Source organism: Archocentrus centrarchus, chromosome 10, assembly GCF_007364275.1.
Source record: "Archocentrus centrarchus isolate MPI-CPG fArcCen1 chromosome 10, fArcCen1, whole genome shotgun sequence".
Lineage (NCBI taxonomy): Eukaryota > Metazoa > Chordata > Actinopteri > Cichliformes > Cichlidae > Archocentrus > Archocentrus centrarchus.
Window position 1 is genome coordinate 5397255 of NC_044355.1, and position 6801 is coordinate 5404055.

A 6801-nucleotide genomic window follows, 5' to 3' on the forward strand; every position below is an offset into this window, starting at 1 on the left:
AAGTAGATACTAAAAAGTTTTGATGGCTGTTCATGTGTATGCTTAATTTCTGATTTCTTAAAAAAAGTCTTCGCTGTAGTCTCTGTTTATTGTAGATGTACTGCTGTCACCTATTGTACTCTCTGACACACCTCTTCAATATTATTTGGAATTCCGTACCCTGTCTCTTGCCCTAAGACAGCTGGGATAGGCTCCAGCCCCCCTGCGACCCTGAACAGGATAAGCTGAGGATGGATGGATGAATGGATGGATGGATGGATGGAAAGAACAGTGTCTCTGGACTGGTAAAGCAATTGGTTTCTCTTTCTCAAAAATGGGGACCATAGGATATGCTCCAACCTCAACGGATTTACACATCTTAGCCTCACTGGGAAGGTTTATGCCAGCGTACTGAAGAAGAGTCCATCTGTTAGTCGAACTTCAGATATGTGAGAAACAACCCTGGTCCTTGAACACTGGACTTCTTTACCCTCTCAGGGATGTGTGAAGGTGCATGGAAGTTTGCCCAACCAGTCTACATGTGCTTCATGGACTTGAAGAGGGAAAATGACTGGGGAGTCCTGTGGTGGGGTATTTAGCTACTCAGTCCTTGTACAACTATATTGAGAGAATGATTTGCTTTGCCAGCAATAAGTCAAAACTGTTCCTAGTGGGAAGTGGACTCTGGGCCATTTGCCATAGATTCTGTTCATAATTTTTATGGACAGGATTTCTAAGCATGGTGGAGGGTTTCCAGTGCGTGGCTTCAGGATCACCTCTTTGCTTTGTTGCAGCGGACGCGGTCCTGATGGATTCATCAAGCAGTAAGCTCCAACTTGTGCTGGGGTGGTTTGCAGCTCAGTATGAAGCAGCAATGAAGAGCAAAAGGTTGGCGTACCCAGTCATTTTGAAGTTGCTGCCAAGTCAAGGAGCTCAAGTATCTCTGGGTCTTGACTGAGGGTAGAGTGAAGTGGGAGGACAACATAAAAAAATCTCATTTCTTTAAAGAGGATTAAATTCTAGAATAATTTAAAAGACTCTTGCAGCATGGCTCTGATGTTCTCACAGTAATTTGTACTGTTTTATAGACACAAAAACTGTCTTCTCCCACTAGCTCTAAATGTTAGAATGGGGTCTCAAAGGAGCAATATCTTTTGATAAAATGTGGCTAATAATTTAATGGTAACAAATACCCAATTCTAGAGTTTTTATTTATTTATTTATTTTTGAGGTTTTTCTCAGCACTGACAATGATCACATTTCATCTTTCTCTACAGTAAGGACAAGAGAGAGAGCACGAGGACTGTGATCCTTTTTTTTGTTTTTTTTTTTCTTCTGTTGGGTACAGGAGATTTTTGTTTGCCAGTTCTGACATTACTAACATGATTATGCGACTATGGAGCCAAACACAAGCTCAGTTTGGCTCCATACTAGCATAATCATGTACCCCAAGAGGCTTCCCTGCAGTATTTTTGTAACTTTTTGTCAGGTATAAAACTTTCAGTCACTTCCACTTGTTTTTCGGGCAGGAAGAGCACTTTTTTAAATGACCTTTTCTTTACTTATGTAATAAAACTGTCCTTATGAAGTGGATACTATTGGATGCAATATACATACAATGCCATGGAAAATTTTTGCCGAGTGTCTTTCTTATTGTTGAATCATGAAAGTGGACCTTTACTGAGTGTGGGCTGCAGTTTTTTAGATGTGGTTCTGGGTTCTTTTGTGACCTCCTGCATGAGTTGTTGATGCGCTCTTGGAGTAATTTTGGTTGGCTGGCCAATTCTGGGAAGGTTCCCCACTGTTCCAAGATAATGGCTCTCACTGTGGCTCACTGGAGTCCCAAGGCCTTCAAAAGAAATGGCTGTGTAACCCTTTCCAGACTGGTACATTTCAGTTAATTTGTTTCTCATCTGTTCTTTGGTTTCTTTAGATTGTGGTATGATGTGTTGCTTTTTGAAATCTTTCAGCCTACTTCACTTTGTCAGACAGCTTCTATTTAAGTGGTTTCTTGATTCAACAGTTTGGCAGTAATCAGGCCTGGGTGTCAATCACAGTTAGTTTAAATAAGGGGCGATTTATATTTTTTACATAGTGCCACCTTATTTCTGGAGCACTGCTGTTATGCATGTACCGTGAATAATCTCTGATGCCAGCTCTGCCATTGAAGCAGTTAGGACTTTTCACAAAAAGTGAATGCAAGGTAGACTAGGCAAGGCTATGGTTTTAATGACAGTTGTCAGAGCAAGTCAAGAGGGCTGGGAGCACACAGAAGGAACTCCACAGATCCATAAAAAAAATCATAGAGAGGTCTTAAGTTTTGATATAGCTGCTATTAGTCTGAGGTGCTTAAAACAACAACAGAACTGAGACAGAGCAACTGGACATGACAGAGGCTTTATCGCAGCATCACAAATCCCCTGACAACCATGACTGGTGCCATTATAGGAGCACTGGCCACATTTAAATACAGGCAGTACATAAAATATTGAGATCAGAAAAAAAAATTCACCCTCTTGACTGTGCTTGTTGGACTGTTTTATAACATGAAATGAAGTCTAGTCAGATTAATGTAGCGCTGACTTTAATCTCTAAAGAAGTGAAGCCAATATAATTACAGCAAATATTATAGTATATGTATTGCACACTACACATTTTTTCCATCCATGTTGAACTGTGGGAGGAAACCCACACAGACACGGGGAGAACATGCAAATTCCACACAGTGAGAGGTCCGGGCCAAGGTGGAATCGAACCCAGACCTTCTAGATGTTATTCTAGCAGTGCTAACCATCATGCCACCGTGCCGCCCTTGTTTTTCCATATAATTTTAATTTATAATATAAAGTGAAAAAATAAGATATTAGTCAATACCATCCACAATTTTAAAACTGCAAATATACCTGGTATACAGCAACAGTGAGTGAGTGAGTCCAAACCTTTCGCTGGTACTGTATTTTTCAGCAATTACAAGATCAAAAGGATACTGTATACTGAGTATACTGTATTTAACCAGATTTTCAGCAACTGGAATAAATGTCAACAACTTTACTAAGTCATTCTGGCCAAACAGCAAGCGAAACAAAAGTGAAGAAAATGTCAAAATAAAGAGAAACAAGCTGCAAAAGCAAAGCTTCCAAGTGGGGCATGAACAACCACCTCATGGTCCACACTTTGTTTTCACTCAGAGACCTGAAGAGCTTTTCAGATGGCTCAGGTGGACAGGAATAATTGACAGTGGAAAGGAAAGAGGCAACAATAAGGGTACCACAGGGGCACCATTATGGTGAAGGAATGTTTCTGAGATCCAGGACTCCTGCGACTCCTCTTTCCATCGGGAGGAAAATGCTGAAATTGCTTCCTTATATTTACAGGAGTGAAAATACTCAGAAGAGAATGTTGCAGATCTTCTCTCCATCATAAACAATGTACAGGAGTACAAATAGAGAAGGAAACTAGACTGGGACAAAATATCTGCAGCCCTCTACAGGACGGGATCTTTCTTCTTGTGGAAGCTCCACTCTGTCAGTGTATGTGAGACAAATAAAGTTATTCAGGGCAGCTCACTGGGGGTGGTGCTGGGTCATCTACATGCTGTGACTCAGAAGAGGATGTTGCAAATCTTCTCTCCACCACAAACAATGCCCCCCCACCATCTACACAGTGTTCTGGCTACTCAATGAGCATGTTTAGCCAGAGATTAAGAATGATTAAGCCCTCTACTGAATGCCACAGCCCTCACTGTGGCCACGCAGTTATTTATTCACTCCTTCTGTTTAACTGCATTATGAATATTGTTTTTAATTTCTATAACTGCATGGTTTTTGTTTTTTTATCTTGTAATTTTACAAATTACAAAACAATCTCCCTGTGGGGGTTATAAATCTTACTGTTCTCATCCTCAGAACTGGGAGCATTTATCTTACAGAAGCAGGAGGTAGCTTATTCACACTCTCACCGTGTTCCAGATACTGTTTCTACCTGATGATTCACAGCCATGTGTCACTGTCATCCAACACACTGTCACCTGAAGAGTGATTATGGACATTAGACTTTTATTCTTATCTCCCAGGGTGACACTGTGGGAAAAGGTCAGTGCCCTTCAGTCTTTGTCTGGAGACAAGGCACCTTTCTCAGCATTATAAATTATCTACTGCTCTTTAGTGGGGACGTTGTTCCTGACAATGTCCTACTCATGCTGGGTATGAATAGAGGTTGTAGTTCCTGGCCTCTGTTAATTGTTCTGCTGGGCAAAAGGAGGACAAACAATTTAAGGATAATCTGCTCTGCTCCTCTATCGTTCTCTATAAATTACTCATTCTGCTCATTCCGTCTGGGAGCCAGAAGAACTTCAACAGGAGACAGTCTAACACACTGACTTCTCATTCACACACACAGGACACAAAATAGGGGATCTACTGTGTATGTGGCATGTGTTAATTACACTTGTACTGTACATAGGTCATTTATGAATGGTTTAACTGACTCAAAAATACCAAAGGTTCATTTTGTTCCTGAATGAATAAAAATAAATAAATGTTGTAGGATTCTGTCTGACAACTTTCCATGCAAAGTCTGTCTCCTTGTCTCGCTCAGACAGACATCTATCTACATTCACAAAGCACATATGTCAGGGGGGTGGGGAGTAAGGCTAATATGTTGTTATCATGTGGGACCTTTTTTTGTCCCTGCCTCATTTCTTGCATATCCCACATTCTGCTGGAGAACTGAACTGCAACTTCTAGAAGATCTTGCACCATTGCAGGACTAGCATGTGCAAAATTTACCACGGGGGTGTCAGGAATTTCAATCTTTGCTTCCAAAACAGACTGGCAGCCCAGGGGCCCAAAGTCGGGACTGAGCAGGATCCAAGTATTTCTTCTTCTTCTTTTTTTTTTTTTTTTTCTCTGAGTTCAACCCTGGACCGACAACATTATCCCTTATTTAACAGTCCTCGACCTCAGTAGGGTTTTCCATTTAGTGTGTTAAGCTCCGCTCGCTACATTTAGGCCTCAAACAAAGGATGCAAAGATTCCACAAACGAACACTGCTTAATTTTGGGGAATTCTTATGTGCCAGTGCTAATAGTGGGAATGCCTGAGAAAGAGTGAAGAAGAGCAGTGGGCACAAAGTGCAGGATTATGCCGACGGCAATGATCACAATAATACTGACCTATTTGATGATGCAAACCGCTGGAGCCTTGCCGCTCAATACAGCATGTTGGGGTGAGCATCTATTGCAAGCAGGGAGCAACAGCAGCTGTACGGGTGAGTCTGAAACGTCTCCAATCCTAACCCACAGTCTCAAATAACAGTACTGGAAGAAGTGATGTTCAAGTATACTGCAATCTGTGTGTTCTTCTCACTTTAAAACGAAAGTCCATAAAATCTCTGGTACACATACGTGTATCAAGATTGAAAAGAAACTAGTTTTGATTTACAAATAATTCCTGACTTAATATTAAAAAGTGTGGTTGTTCACTGTATAACACTGTAATCCCCACATCTTAAGTAGTGTATGGCAGTTTATGAAAACTCAGTCACACAATTTGTCCTCTTCTCCACATGGATATAAACAATTTTTCCAACAGCTGCTATTCAGTGCTGGACTCATGTGCAGTTTAAAAACGAAACAATGCAATTAAGTAAAACAAAACACACTGTTTACATCAATCATACTACGGCACACAGTGCAGCAAAGTGAACTTGGCAAGGCAACACAATGCACTGTACCAAACCAGACTGTGTTTGTGTGGGTGTATCGCAGGTTGAGCCCAAGTTTTTGTGGAGTACCACAGAGACGTCACTTCAAAATTACAAATGGCGATGTCCAAAATTGTAAACCACATCTCAACAGGACATTTTCACTTGAGCGACATACATTTGTTGCCCAAACACTGTGCATGAAATTAGAAACCAGCTATGGTCTGCTACACCACATTTTCTTCAAATATCATCACTTTTCTTCATGTGCTTTGGAATAGAGGTGGATGGTATGGCTGAAATCTTCTAAATGGTAACTTTAAGTTATTCTGTATAGTAAAAGCCAATATTTTATTCACTACTGTTTAATTAATATAATTAATTGACTATTTAATCATTTTTCAGGATTGTATATCCAGTATTACCACCTCAGCTATAACCAATATATAATCACAAGGTTTAAATGCATATGTGCATTTCCATGACATAAAAAGTAAGTCAGAGTGTATACTCTTATATTGCCCAATCCGTTCACTTCCTGTGTAGTGTTGTTTATTCCAGAGTTAATAATTCTTTTTTTGAAAGTATCAAGCATTCTTCATTCTTAATAGGTAACTAGTCTGTAATGGCTAACCGAGCAAACTGGCTCCTCAACTGAAATGTGATTGATACAACTTTAAATTAAATGCAAAATACTAACAGTGTTCATATTGACTGCCTACTCAATAATTATAGTAGTTTCTGTCAGGGTTCACAGTAAAGTCCAAGTAACTGAGCTGAGTCAAGGATCATACTGACCCCTCTGTGAACTTGTCCATCAGTGATTCATCAGGATGCATCCTAGCAACTCAGCAGCAGTGGGAAACATTTCATTATGCTGTTTGTCTGGTTTTGCTCATTGCTTTCTCCATTCCACACAGTTAAGAGCAGTGTCTATGGTTGCATATGACAGTGTCATTACCTTCTGTCAGTGTTAACTCTGAGAGTGAAGACAAGTGTTTTCCACCTCAAAGCCGAGTTTAATGGGATCCCAACCAAGTACATTTATCTCGCAGCAAACACACAGCACTCATCCAACATACAAAAGCAGAAATACTGTTGTAATGTAACTGTTCAGCA